We start from the raw sequence: 22,345 nt of genomic DNA on the forward strand, positions 1-22,345 counted from the left end.
GAGAAACAAAGAAAAGCTGTCTCGAGAGACAATAGGAACACCCCTGCATCCACCAGTTTTCTGCTTTCTACGATATCCATGGATATTTAGTGGGTTCCTACTACGTGCCAGGCAGCGTGGAAGGTGGTAGGACACAGTTGTAAGGAAAACAGGTTTGAGCTTTAACCTCAAGGAACTCACAGTCTAATTTACCAAATGTTGTATAAGATTGTTGGTTTTACTATTACTCAGGTTTTAGTGATAAGAACCCGGATTACAAAGAGGCAAAGTGGTGTGTTAAAGAGCTAAGAATTCTTCTATGTTCAACTCCCAAACTGCCTACCCCAGATACTTATGGAATATTCCCTAAGTCTTGTCCCAGATGGCTGTTCTGTTATAGCCTGGGATGACTGTGGGTGGAGGCAGCACTGGAGTTGAATTCTCAGGTCAGCCTCACTGTTGTCGTAGTTAGGAACCCAGCAGAAATCCTCAGCATCTGCTTTCACGAGGTGGTATAGTGATACCTGTCATAAGTAACTCATAAGACTGCCTGTTCTTTCAGTCATTCATTTGCTCAGCAACTATTGTTTTCAGACAATCTAGTGGCAGAAAATGAAATCAGAGCCATGGACCATAATTAGGCTGTCTTGGAGGAGTGGAATTTCTAACCAGGGAAGGAGAAGATTATTGCAGAAGAATGGACTCTTGAAAGATGAACAGCAATTCACCAAGTGGAGAGCAGGGCAACAATGACACACGAAAGAACAACAGTGTGTTCATCTCTATGCTCTTTACTCTCACGTTTCTTCATGACCATCTGCCCCAAGGCCAAGTGCAATGCTCAGGATGCACAGCATGAAACACAAAAGATAATTCCTTAGCGGCAGGGTCTTGCAGCGGCCATGAATTTTCTCCTCACTCGGTCCCTCAACCATCCAGCTTTCCACACTCTTGTGACCTGAAGTGTTTATGTAAGTCATGGGCCAGAGTTCTTTCCTTTACGCCTGAACCCCAGTGCTGACCAAAGCAAAGTGCAGAGGGTCTTCAGCCTCTCGCCTGCAGCCTCCTGTTTCCCAGACTCCTCCCCTTCCCTCCCTTCCCTGCTTCTTCAGTCACCCATTCATCTGAGAGGGAGACACCAAGAGCCGTCCCTTGTGTGCCCCACCACACCCCAATTCTTAGGCTAAAACCTCACTAACCTGATATATTAGGAGAAAGTGCCTTTTGAAAATCTGGGGAAGGAGGACATGAAAATTCATTAAACACATGAAATTCATTCCCTTTATATAAATAGACCCCCCTGCCCCGGTTCTCACGTGTGCTAATAGTAACATTTTAATTTAGTAAAATTTTGTACCACTTGGCATTGGCAGTACTTCTAAATATAATACAAAAGCCTAATCAGTTGTCTCTACAAAATGAAAGATAAATCCTTTGGTATTTTCAGAGGTCTCGGTTTATAGAAACATCAAATTTTTGAATTTTAGGATCCCTGCCAAAAAGGCTTAAAATATTTGATAGAAATAGTAATTTTTAAATAAGTTGTTTTATAGAATATATTATAGATTATGTTTAATTAGACGTGATGCCATCACTCAAATATTTCCAAAGCAAAAACATTTGCTAATTTTAAACCGTGAGAATTTAATGAGACAGAGAACACAAAGATTACCTTAGTATAAAAATTTGAACCTAAGAATTAGAATATTGGTTAAGAAATGCTGTTTAGGGAAAATTGATATATGAATAATATGTATTTGCTACAATTGATTGGAATTTCATCTTCCAGGATATATACTTGCAGGGTGAGGAGCACAGATGGGTATTAAGTCTGTAACTGTTTTGCAAACACAAATTGAATAGAGTATTGTTGTTTTGTAAACCTCTATTTGGGACCTTGGACTGGCCCTGCCAGGAGTTTCCTGGCCACAGTTTCCAGCCAAAGCAATCAAATTTAATTCACATTTATGGGCCCGGTGCAGTAGCCTAGCAGTTTAAGTCTTCTTCTTGAATGTACTGGGATCCCATATGGATGCCACTTCTCATCCCAGCAGCCCCGTTTCCCATTCACCTCCCTAATTGTGGCCTGGGAAAGCAGTAGAGGACAGCTCAAAGCCTTTTGATCCTGCACCTAAGGGGGAGATCCAGAAGAAGCTCCTGGCTCCTGGCTTTGGATCAGCGCAGCACTGGCCATTGTGGTCACTTGGGAAGTGAATCATTGGATGGAAGAACTTCCTCTCTGTCTTTCCGCCTATCCGTGTATCTGACTTTCCAATAAAAATAAATAAAACTTAAAAAGGTTTAATTTGCATTTACATTCTTTTGTATGATCAGGGGAGTGACTGTTATAAGTATTAGCTGGTATTTTTGAATTAAAGGAGGCAGTCTGCACTGTTTTTAAAGATGTCCAGGCTTGTCACATTAAAAACGTTTGGCACTAATTTGCTTTTTTAAAAAAAGATTTATTTATTTTTGTTGGAAAGGCAGATATACAGAGAGGAGGTGAGACACAGAGGAAGATCTTCCCTCTGATGGTTCACTCCCCAAGTGACCGCAATGGCCGGTGCTGTGCCAATCCAAAGTTTGGATTCAGGAACTTCTTCCGGGTCTCCCACGCAGGCACAGGGTCCCAAGGGTTTGGGCCGTCCTTGACTACTTTTCCAGGTCACAAGCAGGGAGCTGGATGGGAAGAGGGGCTACCAGGATTAGAATTAGCACCCACATGGGATCCCTGCGTGTTCAAGGTGAGGACTTTAGCCACTAGGATATTGCACCAGGCCCTCATTTGTGTTTAAATCACAAAGGTTTCAGGATGTTTAGATGGCCCTGCCTTATGGCTGACTAGTTTTTCTCTGAAGTCAACCAAAAGTCCTGTGAAATCAGCATAAGATTCTCCGGCTCCTAGGATGACTTTTATATAACTTCCCGCAAATTCAGACCCAATTTCAATCTTTTTCCAGGCCCACCGCACTGCATGCCCTGTGGGTGAGAGCAGCTTGAAGCACCTGTTCCGCTGTAGTACTGCACTGCCCATCTCCAACCAACACGAAGCACAGCAACAAAAACACTGTTACAGACCTGTAGTAACACTGTAAGTTAACTGCTCACACTGAGGCAGTTGTCAACATGCTCTTCCTAAGGATCACAGCTTTTTCTTCGCAAAATCATAGGGAATCCAGTTTGCTCCCTGGCTCCAATTGTCTAACTATCCCCACACACTTGAAGAAGTGGGTCCATAGGACACGCAAGCTTTTAAAAGCTTTGATGATGTTAAAAATCTCGATTATGATATAAAATTGGTTATTTTGTTATCTGAGTGCAATTGGAAGAAACGATCGCAATTCGTGAGAGCTCTGGAGAATATCAAGCATTTGGAAAGTGTTTCGTCAGATTTAAGGGTGAGATGGTCTAAGACGTACTTATCTTTTTTCTTCTATCTCATTCTTATCATCCTTACTCTAGAAATCGTGTGCTTAAGCACGAAGTTTTCTTCTTAGCTCTAATTTCATTTTCAGCCACATCACGAAAGCATCTTCCATTAGGAGAATCTCATGAGTTCTCCTTTTCTTTCTTTCTCGTTTGCACTGTGTTCAATTTCCTTGTTAGACATTTTATGGCAGTTTCTCCTTTTAGGGGGGCTTCTCGCGGGGCCCCTTTCTCTTTCTGCCTCATCTGTATTGTGAGGGGTTTCCTCCCCAGTTAGAGGGACCTTTGGCAGGTTCCCTGTCTTCCTCATCTGTATTGTGAGGGATTCCCTTTCTGGCCAAGTAGCGGTGGCCTCCCGTTAGGAGGGTCTATCACAGGTTCCCCTTCGTCATTGTCCTTATGTATATCGTGGGATAGCGAAGGAGGAAGGGCTGAGTCGGAAAGTGGGGGTGCAATAGGAAATAGGAAACATTTTCTTTCATTCTTTTTTTTCCTCTTGGGCTTTTCCTACATTTCCCCATCTAACTCACAGTCATCAAAGGAACTCGTGACAGCCTGTTGGAGGGTCTCCTCCCTGTCTTCCCCTTCTATAATTGTGATAACAGCTCTAATTAAAGACCATGTATTCCAACAGTCAGCAGGAATATCTTCTGTCATTCGGGCCTCCTCTCCATGTTTCCAGGCACGATCCCAGACTTCAGTTTCTAGTGTGTCTTCATCTGAAATCCAAGGGTTATATTTACAAATAACCTCCAAACAAGAACACAAGTACTGTCTAGTTACATCTCTACTTTTCAGTTAAAATTTCTGCATAAGAGAGATAAAAGGCTGCACTCGGCACTGTTCTGGCCCCCTTTCCCACTCACCTCTTTCTGTGGGGGTCTCCATTACACTTTCTTTTCTTCTTTCAAATCCCTGTTCACGGGTGCCACTTGTTTGCTGCCCTGCAGTGACGGACTTGGTGCATAGTCTATAATAGCACTATCATGATGGTAAGATCGCCAAAGTTTATTAACAGCATCAGATTTTTAAGGACTGAGGGTCACATAGACATCAGGGGAGGGGAGTCCGATCTATTTGCATTTCAGTCAGCAAGGGACAGCTCCCCAATACAAAGTCAGTTGTCTAGCAAGTCCTTTGTCTAAATCTGCAGACCAGGAGGTTTCCTCTACATTCATCTCCTTATCAACTTCTCCTGGACCCTGATTTTTTTTTGCAAAAGATTCAGGATGTCTTCCCACAGAGGCCCAAGGAAGTATGAGGAACAGAACATTCTGTGGTGAAGGAACAGCTGAGGATGAAGAGGGATTGATGTGCTGGTCTGAAGTATGGGTACTGATTCCACAGAACCCATTTTTGTCACATTCTGTGAACGCCTGGAGAAAGCGAGGCTAGTGTCTATCGCTGTGTTCCATGACACTGCATAGGACTAAACCTACCAATTCAATTAACAACAACAACAACTGTTAACTCTCATCTGTGTATTATGCATTTGCAGATTCAAACAAGGCTATATTAAAAATATTTAGGGAAAAAAGCAAGAGGCAATAAAATAACAATATAACATAGTAACTCCATGTACCATTTACTTTATATTACATATTGTAAGTAATCCAATGATTTACAATATTTGGGAGGATGTGCACAAATTAAATTGAAATACTATGTCTTTTATCAAAGGAATGAGAGGATTTCTAGATTTTGATACCAACAGGGGTTCTGTAACCAATTGCATGTGGATAATGAGAGATAGTCAATTTCCATATTTGAAATAAGTCCTTTCAAATCCAGTTAAAATGAAATAACATGAACTACGTTGAATGTCCCAGCAAAATAGCTGATAATGTCCTAACTGTTGGTTGTTGGACTTTCTGACATTGTCCGCACCTACAATGTTGGGAGACACCTCAGTGGCAGCATGATAGCGACTTGTAAAAGTTCATGAAATACACCCACTCTAAAACTCAAGGGGAAAGCAGTAGGGAGGTGAGGGAACTTGCCGAGGGGGAGGGGAAACCCCTGTGCCTATTAAATTGTGTCATAAAACATAATAATAATAATAATAAATTTCAAAAGAAGATTTAAAAAAAAAAAGCCAGTATTTCTAAGCCAGACCCTAACATCCTCCTGCCCTCTGGTGGCAGCAAAGTGACTTGCAGCTGTTTTCCAAGGCAATATCAACCCTGGGATAAACTCTGTTTGAAAAGCAACTCAAGCAAGAAAATTTTGCTTAAGATGTTTTCTGAGGAAGCTGATTTATCATACGAAGGATTCACAGGATCACCGACCCGGAAACTCTTTGTCTTCTCTAACTTCTTACACAGGTTATTGCACTTTATATTCCCTTAAATAAATCAGTTTTAACAATGACCACTTAAAATGCCATTGTTCAGCTCAACAGCATTTTCAAATGGGTTCTACATTTTAAGTACTAGGAATCTTTCACATGCTGCATATTATACACTGAAAAGTGGGTTTTTCCTTACAGAGCATTTATTGCATTTCTTTCTTTCTTTCTCTTGTTTTTGCCAATGTTGAATGATATGAATATAGATTTATGCTATGGATATCCCACTTCATATACCAAATCTTACCAACATTCATGCATCTACAACCAATTTTCTTCAACAAAGATGGTAAGAACACACACGAAATAAAGGACAACCTGGATGCCTGCATGCTGGAAAAAGAGACTAGGACTTTGTGTTTTACAAAGCACAAAATTCAAGTCAAAATTAATTGGACTTAATGAAAGACCACAAATTATGAAACTGCTGAAAGGAAGCACAAGAGAAATGCTTTAGAACATTGGCATTCTTGGATGTAGCTCCAAAAACAAAGACAACAAAGACAAAGATAAAAAAAATGGAATTACATAAAACTGAAAAGCTTGGGCTCAGTGCAATAGCTCAGTGGCTAAAATTCTCACCATACACATACTGTGATAACATGTGGGTGCTGCTTTATGTCCCAGCTGCTCCACTTCCCACCCAGCTCCCTGCCTGTGTCCAGGGAAAGCAGTAAAGAATGGCCCAAAGCTTTGGGGCCCTGCGCCCATGTGGGAGGCCTGGAACAAGCTCCTGGTCCCTGGCTTCAGATCGGTTCAGCTCTAGAGATTGTGACCACCTGCGAAATGAACCAGGAAGTGGATGATCTGTTCATTTCTCCTTCTCTCTATAAATTTGCTTTTCCAATAAAAATAAATAAATCTTAAAAAAAAAACCCTGAAAAACTTCAACACAGCAAAAGAAACCACCATCTAACTAAAGATCTATACACCACTTAATTTCTACACTAAGCAGAAAATATCTGTAAACTCTTCATCCTGTGAGATTGGTATCCAGAAAATGTAAGGAACTCAAACAATTCAACAGAAAGTAATCATTATTACCATTATCCAATTTAAAAATGGCTCCAGTTGTAGATAACACCTGGGTTGCCTTGTACCTAAGCATGTGTTACATTGCTGAGAGAGAAGCAGCCCGCAGCTAACAGACATTCTGGACCTGGTTAATGTCAAATTATTGTTAACCACACCACAATATTAGCAAAGTTCCTTGTGATTTTTTTTAGGCATGTGGGTAAGACAGGTAACACTGGGCCAGAATACTCCACCTTGATGTCTGGGTGGGGGAAAGAGAGAGGGTAGAGATGGCCTGGGGATGTATTGGAGTAGGAATGGCTGAGGGCATGTTTGATAGGGGAGGAATGACTTCCGGGAGCTTCCATGAACTGGGTCACGGCACTTTCAGATAGGCAAAGGACCTGAGATGAAGTGGATTAGAGAGGGAAAAATGAAGAGCATGTCTGGGTCAGGCCAAGTCACCCACCCATGTGGGAGACCTAGACCATGCTAAATAGCATTTCCTGTGGTCTGCTGACACACTCAAAAGCTGGGGCTGGGGAATATGCCTTGCTAGACTAGACCATTGTATCCACCCAGGAGAGAACCAGATCTTGGGAAAGATCACATAGGGACTTGGGGGCAAAATCTCTATGGGACTGTAGCACCTGCTGGTTATGAGGAGAGGTGCGGGTGGGGTAGGCCAAGCAAGGCTAGACCACAGAACTCACCTGACAGGAACCCACTTTGCATTCATGAAGACTGGGACTGGAATAAGAGGGCGGGGCCAGGTTGAAATACCCATCAGCACATGCAAAAGGCCAGGAGTGAGGGCAAACCATGTCAAGCAGGGCTGCTGCGACTGCCATCACGCAGATCTGGAGCTGGGAGTAGGCTTGAAAGAGGAACTTGGGGGACTTTCCTATTAAGCTGCAGCTCCCTCTGGAGAGCACAAGAACGGCAGCTGAGAGTGGGCCAGGCCAGGCTAGCCTGCAATACTTGTTAGCATTTGTGTGGGCCTGGACTGGAGACAGGACATGCTGGGCAAGGCCTCTGCACCTACTGGCATGCATGAGAACTGTACCCTAAAATTCCCCTACCAGACCCTCTCCGAGCCCCAGATCTCAAATGTGCCAGTAGGTGCTATGGTCCAGCCTGGCATGGTGGTGCGGACCTTCCTGACCTCTGCATGTGCTTGCTCATGCTGCAGCCTGGCCAAGCCCAGCCTGCTTTCAGCTCTGGCTCTCACGAGTATAGGAGGGTTCAGCAGTTTTGCTTGACCTGTCCTGCCACCAACCCCAGATCTTGTGTACATCAGTGGGTGCTATAGTCCAGAAAGGAGAGCCCACAAATCCCCTACAGAACCCAAGCCTGAGTTCTCTCACATGCTGGTGATTGCTGGTGCCCAACTTGACATGATCAACCCCCAATTCCAATACCCACCAGCGTGTTGCAGCTTAGCTCTGCCAGGCCTATTCCTACTGCCCCACCACCCCAAGCTTCAGGGTTTTATTAGGCAATGCTACCTAGCCCAGTCCAGGTCACCACATGGGCATTTGTCTTGCAGACATGCACTCTGATTTCCCATTTCTGAACCACATCATCTTTTTTCTACTCAGTTACCTGCAAGTGTAGTGGTCCGGTCCATGGAAGCACCCATGTCATTGGACACCTGTCAAACACGTCCTTACTGACACCCCACTCTAGTGTATCCTTAAGCCTCCTTCCCTGGTCAACCTGAAGCCCCCCTCAATGCTGTGTAACATGGCACAAACTGGGGCCAAGGCAGCGTGGTCCCATCTGGTACCCTCTCCTGCCAGAGTACACCATATGGCCCCTCAATGTAATTATTTTAGCAATTATATCTAGGTGAAGTTAATTGTGAAAACTGAAAGAGTAGACAAGTACAGTCATTGCATTGTTCTGTTTCTCTGTCAAAGGCAAACCCTAAAAGATTTCTGTATTTGATATACAGAAAGCAATAGAAAATGTATTGCTCTGTCATTTCACATTTGTTCTTAGGTCAAATGTAAGTTTCTATGCTTGAGATCATCTAGCAGATGTAAATACATATCTGCATGCCCAGCAAACCTAGGCAAGAAGTAGATGTGGGGAGGGAGGAAGATGGCGGACCGTGGAATGTTGGTGTTGCTGAGTGTGTGGAGAGATAGGGACAGAATTTCAGGAGCAGAGATCAGGAAGAGCAGAATTGCAGGGAAAGGTGTCCAAGGCTCCCTGGAGTTGGAGGAACCAAGGTAGGTGCCACACAGGCAGGATAACTGCAAAAACTCTCAAGATGGCAATCTGCAGCTGAGTAGGTGGAAGCAGACACCATCCAGGGCAAACAGGGACTTGGACAATACCTAGTGAGTCACAAATCCATACAGGGAAAATATCAGTGGGAGTCTTAGCCTACCCATAGGAGACAGAGGGAGGTAGAAGGGCTCTTAAACCAGGACATTGGTGAGAGAAAAACAGCCTGAGGAGGAAACCACAGGCACAGAACTGAGCAGCTCCTACTAAAGGAAGGAATGCCATTGGGGAAAGTAATGCAGGAGTGAAGCGTACGGGTCAGAGACACGCACAGTGAGATCTGAGCCTACCCTCAACCGAGGGCTCTCAAACCTGGGCCACCCACAGGGACACCAGAATCACCCAAAATGGAGAAGCAGGGTCCCTCAGGATCAGAGGTGTCTCTTGGTGACCCAGCAACGTGAGGGCAGGTTCCAAGGGTGCACAGGAGTAACAACAGCATCAAACAACCACCAGGCAGACCGACCACAGGGGAACCCAGCAGTAGAGGTACGTATTTTGGAGTAAAACAAAGGCATCCAAACACCTGCTGTCGCTTGCCTGTTGGGGTAAGGGAAGGGGTGATACTGCCAGAGTGTGGAGAGTCTATCTGCTGATTGCACACTGTGCAGCAACAGGTAGGCCAATCTCGCTCTGGATGACTGCATAGTGGGCAGAGGTCATGAAGGTGCCCAGCGGCAGGGAGCTTGCACACAGAACTGTAACATGCAGCCCCTGGGTAGCAACCCTGTGCTCAGAAGTCGCAGAGCTTTCCCAGCACATACCTGCTCCATCCAGCTGAGCCAGTAGCATGGACAGGGAGAGGGTATGAGGATGAAGCACGGACAAGAGACCAGTGATGGTAGAAGTCTCTATTACTCCTTCACCTCACCTTATATACCTTTTCCAAAAAATTCCTTTAGCGAAGAAATTGCACACAGCTGGGCCCAATTCTTCTCAGTCTGAAAAATGAGTCCAGGAGAAATGGAAGAGAGCCCGACCAGAGTGGGATGCAACGGGGCCTCCTCACTCAGTGTCCATGCCCTGAAAGGGCAGGAGCCCCATGGCCCTCTGCAGCTCCACATCCTTCTCAAAGGTAAAGGTGAACTGCTCCAAGCCAGCAATAACATCCTGCATTTTCCTCCTCCGGATCCTGTTTTGCAGGGTCAACAGTTCAACCTGTGCTTCTGCTGTAGCCATAAGTCCAGTTCCTGTTACTGTTCAGCCTAACCAATGGTATTAACTTTTTAGCCCCCCCCCCCCACCATACCTGCCTGAGACTGGGAAATGCGAGTGCTGAGGAGAGTGGAAGCACTGGATGCCCACAAGGTGGCAGCAGCTGGCAAACATCCTGGTTGCCTGGCCATCTGACGGACCTCACAACCCCCAGATCAGCATTCAGACACAGTTGTCCCAGAAACCCCCAACAGCACATCAGAGGCTAAAATCTGAAAATGACAGGAAAGCACATAGCCATGGGAAAAGGCAGCAGAAAAAGAATTGATTCAAATGAAGGAGCCAGAGCTCATCACTGAAGCCAGTTGCAATAACACAGAAAAACCTTGATTTAGCACATGAACATATCATTAATAACAGTGAGATACACCACAAAACAAAAGGCACAGAATGAAATACTCCTAGTCATGGGCAGAGGAAACTGCAGCAAAAGGGAAAAAAATTTCACAGGCTAGAAAGGGTTAGTGGATTTTAAGTTCTCCCCAGTGGGGGTGGAGAGTCTGGGGAGAGTCAGGGGTCTGGCAATATTCCCATTTGTTTCTGAGATCAGTGGCCAGCGAAAGACAAAACGAACCTCCACTTCTTGCTAGGTATCTCTAACTATTAAGGATACAATAGGGAGACTTTGGCTAAGACAGAACTGGGAAGGGCCAAGGTAAAATTCAGTTGTGTGCTTCACGTGGAGGATGAGCCAGCACAGCACAGCACAGCAGCATCGTTATGCGAAAAGAGCCCAATTAGGCTAACTCTCTCCACTCTAAAACTCAAAGCTGCCAGCCAGGCTGTGGCGTCTCAGAAGAATTCCTGTGTTTGCGGAGGCACTCCAAAGGAAATCTCCATTCAGCCCCACATTCCTGCTACATGCTAGCTCTGGGACTCCTGCCAGTACAAGTAAATCCTGGTTTTGTACCAGGACATACTCGTCAGAATAGCATGTGCTGGGAGTAGTGAAATGAGGATAAAAGCCATAAGTGTCCCTCAGTTTCTATCTCTCCTGAGTCTAAGATGTCTCTTAGGACTCCTATAGCTCACGCGTGGTGTCCAGGTGCACACTGCTGAAGACCACAGAAGAAGGAGAAAGGTGGGAGTGACGTCAGCACACTTGACTCATGTCGCTCAACCTTCCATGCCTTGGGGGAACAGCATGTGCCAGAAGTAAACAGTCCGCTCCTGTTTCCTGCGCCATGCTAGACCTAGGCCTCTGTCTGGTCCAATATACTCTGATATTCCAGAGAACATACAAGTTTTAGCACGTGCTAAAAACATCCCCTGCACCATGTTGCATCTGGGATTTCTGCCAGACAAAATATGCTCTCCCTTTGAAATCTGTTCTAACCTCGAGTTGACAAGCCTGACCTCAAACTTCGGCTAGATTCCATAGGCCTGTGTAACGATGCTCTTAGCTAGAGCCGAAGAAGTGCATGTGTTGACACTGGCTTTTCACTCACATTAGCAACTACACTCGTTAAGATCTATACTGGAGGAACTGTCCCTGCCGCCTGCGTTGTGAAGGTATTAAAGCACCTTCCTCATTAAGTCTATCTCCATTACTTAGATCTCATCATAGAAGGGACTGCCGTTTTCCTTTCCCCATCACAGACCAATTGATATTTAGCACATACTGACCAGATAAAGAAAACCGAAACATGAATCCATAAAGACTGAGGAGACTTAGTTGGTGAGAAAGAGCTTTTTAGAAGATCCTAACAAAGAAAAGGTAGAGGAGGGTTTGTCAGTACCTGGGGCAGTTTGGAAATTGAGGCATGCAGCGCAGGGATCGTGACTTTGCTGTGGGTTGTGCCCATTCTTATTGACCACTGGATCTCCGCGGAAGGAAGAAAAGAGTGCAGATATCAGCCCTTCAGCCCGACACCGTGATGGTCTGTCAGAGTCTGGGGTGCAGTCCAGAGGCCTTTCAAAAAACATTAGGGAGTGGCCCTGACCAGGATTTCTGAGGCTCCCTAAGACGTCCCCCAGTCTCACGAGATGGGCTTAGTCCGCGCAAGGAAACTGAGTTCAGACAAGACCAACATTTCCGGAGCTGAGGAGAAAGAAAAAGGTAGGCTCCCCACTTCCATGGAGATACCAATGGAAAGGTTAAGCATCCGGGTGCCTTTCACACTAAGAAGTGCTTCCCAGTCCTCTGCTTGCTAGGGACCTAGGATCAGGCCGATGGACTTTCAGGGAATGCCAGGGAGTGCCCTGGCCAGATTACCTACTCAACCAAGCCTTCTCCCATGTCATTCATGAAAGGCCAGTCCGCCAGAGCAGTGTTTCATGGCGCCTTGCCTACTGGGCTTTTTGGGGACTGGGATCAGCTAACTGGCTTTCAGGGAATGCCAGGGAGTGCCCTGGCCAGATCCCCTACTCGTCCAGTCCTTCCCTCAATGGCCTTCCTGCAGCACTGATCCACAGAAGCCAGGGGAGCCATTTCCCAGTGCCTTGCCTACCGGGCATTTTGGGGGACTGGGGTCAGCCAAGAGACTGTCAAGAAAGACCAGGGAGTGCCCTGACCAGAATCCCTACTCATCCAGGCCTTCTCTGTCCTTCCTGCAGCATTGATTCACGGAAGCGAAGAAAGGTCAGAAGAGTGTCCCAGTTCCAGGGGATTGTTCAACCCAATCTCAGCAAGCCTCGCCCCTGAGTCTTGAGAGTGGCAGCCGCACTACACTCATTTAACTGGCCGGCAGGAACCCGGTGTTTCTTTTCTGCGGGACTTCCTAATTGTGAAGAGCTAGTGTCTAAGGAAGACAGGATAGAAAGTAGTCCACTTTGCTCACCGTCCAATGAGATGGATGACCAGAGGCAGGACAGAGATAAACTCAAATCTCACTGGGAGAATCTGAGTCACACAGCACCAACACTGTTGTAGGGTTTTTGACTCCGAATGTGGCAGCAACCTGAATATTGTCTCCTAGGAAAAGAATTTTCTTTTCTTTTCCTTTTTTTAAATTTTATTTTTTACAACAAATTTGATTATTATTATTATTATTGTTTCATGATGCAATTATGATATTATTATTATTATTATTATTATTATTATTATTATTATTATTATTTCATGATACATAATACGCTCCTGGTATTTCCCTTATCCCAGACCCAATTGCCGCCCCCCCCAGTTCCTCTATATCAATACTAAGGTATAGTTCTTCATACTCAGTCATATGTCCTTCATTGCGAGCATGGACAACAGCAGAGAGTCCAGAATCCTATTGTCAGGATAGAGTAAGCAGTCTCATTGTAAGTCCATCTTTGTCTGGAAGTAGAAATGCATACTGCATTCTATCTTCACATCTGGATATGTTAGTCTCCATTTCACGGCTACTGTACAGCCCCTCAAATGAAAAGTCATATTACAAAATCAACAATAGAAAGAAAAATAGAAATTTACAATGCCATGAAGTTAAATAACATATTACTAGATATGATAGTCTCTAGTACAAAACTACTATACATCCCCTTAAATGGAAAACTGCAAAACAAAATCAACATCAAGAAGAAAAAAGAAATTAACAACACCAAAAAGTTAAATAACATGCTAATAAATGACTAACGTGTAGCTAAAGAAATGAAAATCAAGAAACTTCTTGAAGAAAATGATACTACTGTATGATCTATGAGCCACTGGAAAATTTAATCAGAAGAAAGTGTTTTGAACAGATGACACTAACAGAAAACAACAAAACCCATGCGATATAGTTTCTGCTGATTTTTTTGTTGGTGAACTGTGTCTCTTCTAGACAATAAACAGATGGGTTATGTTTTTTAATCCAGTCTTCTAATGTATGATGTTTGATTGAACTTAAGCCATTTAAAATCAGGGTTAATATGTATGGGTGGTAATTTGGTCCTGTCATTTTAGGAATGGGTTGTTCATTGGTTTTGTCTTCTGTTGTCATTTTACTGGGATGTTCTTCCTTTGGAAGATGTTTGCCTTTGTTTTTTTTTTTTTTTTAAAGATTTATTTTTATTACAAAGTCAGACATACAGAGAGGAGGAGAGACAGAGAGGAAGATCTTCCGTCCGATGATTCACCCTCCCCAAGTGAGCCGCAACGGGCCGATGCGCGATGATCCGATGTCGGGAACCAGGAACCTCTTCCGGGTCTCCCACGCGGCTGCAGGGTCCCAATGCATTGGGCCGTCCTCGACTGCCTTCCCAGGCCACTAGCAGGGAGCTGGATGGGAAGTGGTGCTGTCGGGATTAGAACCGGCACCCATATGGGATCCCGGGGCTTTCAAGGCGAGGACTCTAGCCGCTAGGCCATGGCGCTGGGCCCTGCCTTTGGTTTTGTTGGATGCTATTCCTCTTCTCTGTCAAGAGAACATGTTGAAGTATCATTTGTAGGGCAGGTTTGGAAGAGGCAAATTCTTTTAACTTTTCTTTGCAGTGGAAGAATTTTATTTCATTTTCAAAGACGAAAGAAAGCTTTGCTGGATATGTTATCCTAGGCCGACAATTTTTTTCTTTTAGAATCTGGAATATGTCACTCCATTCTCTTCTTGCCTGTAGAGTTTCCTGTGAGAGATCTCCTGTGAGAGATCTCCTGTGAGTTTAATTGGCATTCTTTTATATGTCGATTGATTTTTTCCCTTATGTTCAATTGAAGAGAGCTTGATGATAATGTGTCTTGGTGAAGATTGTTTTTGATCAGGCCTGTTGGAAGTTTTGTGTCCTTTCTGGATCTTGTTTCCCAATTCTTTCTCTAAATTAGGGAAATTTTCCTTTATTATTTCATTGAATATATTTGTAAAACCAGCTTCTCTTTCTACACCTTCTGGGACTCCCATAACTTTTATATTTGGCCTCTTAATAGTGTCTTTCAATTCTTGAATCCTTTTTTTTGGCCTGATCCAACTCTACTTCCAGCTTTCTTGTTTGCTTCCCCCTGATGACAGAAAATATCTTCCAATTGTTAGATTCTTTCTTCTGCTTGCTTCACTCTACCTTGGAGACTGTCCACTGTATTTTTAATTTGCTCTACTGTGTTCTTAATTCCTGATGTATCAGCCTTGATTTGCTTTATTGCTGCTATTGCTTCTGTAAAATATTGCTTAAATTCTTTGAACTCTTGTATGTGCTTCTCATTGTTGAACAGAATCTTTAAAATGAGTTTTCTGAATTCTGTGTCCTCCATTTTCTCGATGTCTTCCTCAGTTAACTCTGAGGTTGGCATAGGGTTTTGCTCCTTTGCAGGGTAGTTTTCAGTAATATTCATTGTGCCTTTGTCTCTTCTTTTGCTCTTGGTCATTGTACTTCTGGTTATCAGATTCTTCTCCTTGTGGCAGGTTTCTATGCTGTGTCACACACAGGTCTGCTTTTTGATTTTACTTATTGTTGTTGGTACACAACTTTTTGCTTACAGCCAATTGTGACACTCCCTTCAGTAGCCCCAACTCCTGGCTCACCAATCTCCAACTCCTGTGATACCGTGCTGAGGCTGCACTGTTGTCTGCACAAACTTTCTCCCACTTCTAGTTGGAGCAGGTCAAAGGATTAGTAAGACACCAAGTGTCTTATGTAGCTAGGTTGTTGGTAGCACTGATCTTGCCAGAACCTGTTGGACGTTAGGTCTGGGTTCCACACGGACCTATTTTGACCCGTACAATGCCACAGTCGGTATTGTTTACCTGTGGGACCAGTGCAATGCCCTGAACTCAGTGAGTTCTTGCTGAACTCAGCACATGCGCAGTTCACTGTTGTCTCCTGCAGTCCTAAAGCTTTTGCCACAGTGTACAAAATGGCGCCTGATGTACCACTACTTGACTTCTTGATCTGCTGGCCATCAGGTCTGAGGGCTACCCAGAGTTGTCTTGGGTGGAATCTGTAGAATGCCACATTGCTGCAGTTTGCTGAGTCAGAAATGAATTCACTCCCAGCTCAGCGTATGCTCAGTCCTTTACCTTGCCTTTGCCTCCTTAGGCAAATTGCGCCCAATTCAGCTCTAGGGGGATGACTGGGCTGTGAAATCCACCCTGTTCTCCCACTGCCTGTCTGAGATCTGCTGCTCTGTCTCTGCCCCTGGTCAAATCAAACAGACCAGCAGGATGGACAGTTCTTTGTCTGGGTTCACCTCCCAAGCTTCCAGTGAAAGTCCCTTCCCACCTGGTTGCTGGTGGAATTCTGGCTGCTGATGGAGTTCAGATAGCCATTAGCTGAATGCCTCTGGATATCAGTCACTGCAACACCACACCGTTGTGTCCACTGCTTTCCTGTGTCTGTCAGTCTCCAGGTACCTCATCTGCTATTGTTCTGTCCTCTCCTATTTTCTGGAATTTGTCCTCTCTGCTTCATCCTGATTAAATGTTTCTCCATCCATTTAAACGTGTCCTTACCCTATTCTGCCATCTTGATTCTCAGGAAAGAAGAATTTTCATGCATACACAGTTTAGTTTTAAAGCAAGATTTATCAGAATAGCTGAGAAAGGAGGCTCCTGTCCTAGGGACGGGAGGGGACTTTGAGATAGAAAAGACCCATACCTCTTGTCACAGTGGCAGAAGGAGGAAAAAGAGAGATACCCTAGACCTCTGCCATAGTGGCAGGTGGAAAAGTGGAAAAGAAAAACCCATATTAGTGGTGGGGAAAGCATCTTTTCAAGGTTTACTTCAAAGACGTTTCTCCATAAACAAGGATAATTCCTGGTTTTCATGGTACCTTGCCTTGGGACAAAAGGTCCAGAAAGGTGTCACCAGCCAACTTCCTTGGTCCCATTCTAGTGTTAACACACCAGTCTGAGGCCCTCCCCTTTGGCAATGGCCAGAGACAGAACTGGGTTGACACTTCTGGTGGGGAATTTGTATGTTAATGTCACCCTTGTCTCTTGGGAATCCTGTTCTTTGTTATGTTAATATTCATTTGTCTTGGGAGAGATGTGCTCTGGTGAATCCAAGATATGGTAGGGAAAATATCCTTTTATATTTGAGGAAAAAAAATGATGACTTGGGGACCCAGGATACCCTAACTGCCTACTACCCAGTCTAATTCCTCTCTAAACATGAGACTTGGGGAAGGTTTTGGAGCACTTCAGGAATTCAGGTCAGGGTTACTCTCTGATGTTTTTCAGAAGGCTCCTTGAGTGGATCTCAGACTCCTACACCCAGTCAGGGTATTGGGCTGAAATCCACACTCTGTCCTTCCTTCTGCAGACATTCACAGTGCACAGTTTACAGTGAGGCCACAAGACCTGCATACCTCAATGAATCTCCAGTTCGCCCAAGACACTGACAAGTTCCCCATCTCTTTCTCTTCTCGACATTCCTAAAAGTCTTCACTCACTACAAGGAAATCTCAGTTCCTGCAGATTCAGATTCTGGGTTTTTACTAGCCAATATTTGCTAAGTATCTCTTTAGGTCTGTGACAGGGCTTAACACTTCCATAGGCAGGCAGCCTGTTCATCTATGCTCCTCAGTAGGTAAGATCACCAGGTGACCTGCACTTATGGAGATAGGTCCTCCAGCAGGACCCCTAGTGTCCCCTTTCCTTCATAGATTTCTCCTTTGGGTTTACTTTATCAGGTCCTTTTGTGTAGCCTATATCTCAAAGGAAGCTTATTGGGGGGAGTTTATTCTCCAATTATGTTCCTTAATCCCTTTAACCATCTAGTCACTTATTTGAGCAATAGCCAAGACCAATATTCTCTCTACAAGCTCTGAGTAAAAATACCTTTGCTATGATTCTTGCTGGGAAGACTTGTTGAAATGTAGCTCAATGTTGAAATTAGGCTTGTTTTTGCTAAAGCTTAGAAAAACTTTTAGAGACGAAGAGGTGATATATATGAGTAGGCAGAAGCCCAGTTCTAGCATGCCAAGGGAAATAGGAACTGATCACTCCCTGAGCATGCTGTTCTGACAAATATATCACTAAAGGCATGGAAGACTGAATAAACCTAGGTGACACGTGCTAATCTCACTGTCACCTTCCTCTGGTTCCTGTTGTCTTCAGTGCATGTCTGGATGCCACACGCTGGATATAGGAATCTTAAGAGACTCAGGAGAGATAAGAACTGAGGGACACATCTGTTTTTACCTTTATTGCAGTACTCCCTGCATATGCTGTTCTGAAAACACCAGGCAGAGTCCCAGTTCTGTTTAGTTCTAAATAGAGGGAACTAAACAGAGACACCCACTTAGGGTGCCACCTTAGATATTGGAATTCCTCTGACCACCAGAGCTTAATGAAAGCTGCTTGATTTTTCTTCTACACCACTGCATGACCTTCTTATAAGCTAGAGAATGGAAAGAGTTTGCCTAAATGGGCCCTTTTTGCATAGCTTGACTGGATTGACTCAGCTTCTGTACCAGCATTACTTCTATGAGAACCAAAGAACCAGCTTTCTGAATTCACCTTGGCCTTTCCCTGTTTTGTCTTGCTTTTAGCCAAAGCCTCTTGGCTGAACCCTTGCAGGCATTGTTAGAAATATCTAGCAGGTAGTGTACTTGGGACAGCAGGAAAGGATGGTCCAAGTGCTTGAGCACCTGCACAGAAGTGGGAGACCTGGAGGAAGTGCACCCAGCTCCAGACTGGCCAAGCTCCATTAGTTGTGGCCATTTATGGAATAAAAAAAATGGTTATATGAGGACATAGTGAAGATCCACTCATTGTCAAGCTAGGAAGGGAAGTCAGAAGCGGCCAGTCCTAAAGGCAGCTTGATCTGGGACTTATTGGCATTTGAACTGTGAGAAACTAAATGTACAGGTTTCCCAACCTGTGGTGATTTGCTATGGCAGCCCAAACAGATGAATGTAAGGACACATTTAGAAAAGTTGTGGAAAAGTTGAAATAAGAGGCAATTTTATTTGCTGCCAAGAAAAAAAAACAACAAAATATCTAGCAGGAGATAGAAGCTCATTTTGTCTCTGCTTAGTTAACTGATACCCAGGATAAAAGATAATGCTGGGGCCCTGTGCAATAGCCTAGTTCTTAAAGTCCTCACCTTGAACATACTGGGATCCCGTATGAGTGCCACTTCTAATCCTTGTGGCTCTACTTCCAATCCAGCTCCCTGCTTACGGCATGGGAAAGCGGTAGAGGATGTCCCCAAGCCTTGAGAATTTGCACCCCTTTGGGAGACCTGGAAAAGGCTCCTGGCTCTTGGCTTTGGATTGGCTCAGCTCCAGCTGTTGCAGCCACTTGGGGAGTGAACCTTTGGATGGAGATCTTCCTCTCTGACTCTCCTCCTCTGTATATTTCTGCCTTTCCCATAACAATAAATATTTTTTTTTTAAATGAAGGTAATGCCTCTGCTTACATCTGGTCAGACAAGACTTTGTTCCAGCTGAGGAAAGACCTGAGTTCATTAAACCTCTCTAACGTGGGAGACTTTTTCCCACTTCTCTGCAGTTTATGCTAGGTTTTTCCCTCTGACTCCCAATGATAGGAGTATGTGATTCTCTGTCTCTTTGTCTCAGCATGTATAATAGGCAAATCAGTCTGGCCTACACATTTTTTTGAAAAACTTTTTGATGATCTTTACATAATTGATTAGGGCTCAAAGGGTCAAGGGCTATAGGAAAATGAGTAAGACCATAGTTTCCACATTCTCTTTTTCCCTTCCTGTATCTGGGGAAAGGGGAGAGACAAAGAGAGAAGCCACACCCCTCTCCCAACTATGCCAAGGTCCCCAAGGGGCATATTTATGCTCTGAGGGCACTGCTCAAGTGGTTCCAATAGTTCAACTGTTCTGAATTGCTGCCGATCTCACCATTCCAAGCATGGTGAAATCTCTTCAGAATCCACTGGCTGACATAGTTCACCTTAGCATCTCCACTTGCTCAGGGTTTTCACTGCCAACACTTGGCTGGGGTAGTTATTCAATTTGTTCTGTCCTCTGTTGTAGCAGGTTCTTATACAAGTTCCAATGTCCTAACATATCCTTCATGTGCTCTTGGATATGCTGTCCACTGCTCTGTCTGAGCCACTGAGGAGGCTCAGCTTTGACACATGCACTCAACGGTCAGACCAGGGAACCTGCAATTCTCTTCATGGTTGAGGTTCTGCGTCTGGCAGTTCGATTGGGGGATCACCAAAGAAATTTTGTCTGAAGTCATCCCAGACCTGATTCTTGTGTGTGCTTGCCAGTACAAGGTTCGGCACAGTCCATTGCCCCTATGAGCCTATGCTTATGCTGGTGGTAGCAATTGCTGGGTCAGTTCTGCCTCCTGCTCTGTCTTCTACAAAAACCAATGGTGTTAACCATGAAGACTCCCAGACCTTCACCACAAACTATTAATATGAGCAACAAGGACTATATCCCAACTGCCAAGGAGGCCACAGGGAATTGGATGCCCTCGGAGGCCGAAAACTCTGAGGTCACCCACCCCCAACCGGAGCTTCCGCAGGGGATGGAAGAAGTCCAAACACTACCGTGCAGAAACCAACGTCATCGGAAAGACAACCAGAAGCCCTGAGTGGTCCGCAGAAACAGAAGAACAATAAACGTCCTTCAGGACTAGGGAGGAGAGCTTTCTCTGGTCCAAGAGCCTGGCTCCACCTCTGGACCCCCACTCTCCCTCACAATGACCATTGGGATCGCTCCGAAAACCCCTCACAGCAAACAAACAATCATACAAACTAAAAAAAGACCTAAAATAAATAGACAAACAACAAAAAGTAGAGCTTGGAATCTGACAGGAAAGAGCTGGCGTGGATTGGCTCATGTCTCGCTGGGTGGGACACAAAGATTAGTCACTCCTCACCATGGTGTTGAGGATTTTCCTGCACAGCCCTCCCCCCCCAAAAAATGTTCTGCACCTTAATTGTCGACAAATGTCTTGTTAGAGTGACAAGCCAGTCTAGATTATCCTAAAATCTGCCAAGATCAGCAAAATTTTACTTCAACACAACAAATGGCTAAATACTAAAATGAAATAGACACGAGACAGCTGAATGGTACCTTATAGCCATTTTAAGGTATATAGCAGCCGGTCCTGTATATAAACTAAAATTGAAATGTCAATGAGCTAATCATAGGTTGTGGTTAGGACTTATTTTTTGTTGTTTTTTTTAACATACTGGTTACACAAAACCATGTCAATTCCATAATATTACAAATAGCTGTTGATGTTATATTGGGACTCTTAATTGACTGTGATGATATTCTACCAGCTCTAACTTTGGACCTAAATGGTCTCCCCAAGAAACTGTTCAACCCATCTGGACAATAAGTAGCTGGACTCTATGCTTGGTATATGTTTGCAAGGAAAGAATCTTGATTGAATTTGAACTGTAATACTGCACCAAGGTGGAGGAATCCACCAGGGGGGAGGGGTGGGGGGATTCCCAGAGCCTATGAAACTGTCACATAATGCAAAATAATTAATAAAAAAAAGTCAAAAAAAACCATACTGGTTACTCAAAACCATGTCAATTCCATAATATTGCAAATGGCTGTTGATTTTATATTGGGACTCTTAATTGACTGGGATGATATTCTACCAGCTCTAACTTGAGACCAGAAATGGTCTCCCCAAGAAACTGTTTGACCCATCTGGACAATAAGTAGCTGGACTCTATGCTTGGTATATGTTTGCAAGGAAAGAATCTTGATTGAATTTGAACTGTAATACTGCATCAAGGTGGAGGAATCCACCAGGGGGAGGGGAGGGGGAGGAATCCACCAGGGGGAGGGGAGAGGGAGGGGTGGGGGGATTCCCAGAGCCTATGAAACTATCACATAATGCAAAATAATTAATAAAAAAAAAAACCAATGGTGTTGCAGTTCATCCTGATTCTGTCCACTTCACACTCAGCCCTCATGCAAACCAGAGGGAGCTGCAGCTAAGTTGGAGTGACTCCCAATAACCCTCACCAGGCCTGCCCCCTGTCCTGGTTCCTATGCTTGCCAGTATGTACAGCAGACTATTCCAGTCTGTCTCACATTCCATGTAGCTCTCATACATGTGAATGGGTGTTGGATCCTAGTTCAACCCAATCAGCCCCACTATCTAGCCCACACACCTGCTGAGGGCAGGTGCCACTCTTTAGCCACTGCTGCTCCAGCCCTGATTCTCATGCTCACCAGACAGAGTGGCAACCCAGGAGGCAGGTGCCCACTGTTTCCCACTCC

Source organism: Ochotona princeps, chromosome 2 (genome assembly GCF_030435755.1).
Source record: "Ochotona princeps isolate mOchPri1 chromosome 2, mOchPri1.hap1, whole genome shotgun sequence".
Taxonomy (NCBI): domain Eukaryota; kingdom Metazoa; phylum Chordata; class Mammalia; order Lagomorpha; family Ochotonidae; genus Ochotona; species Ochotona princeps.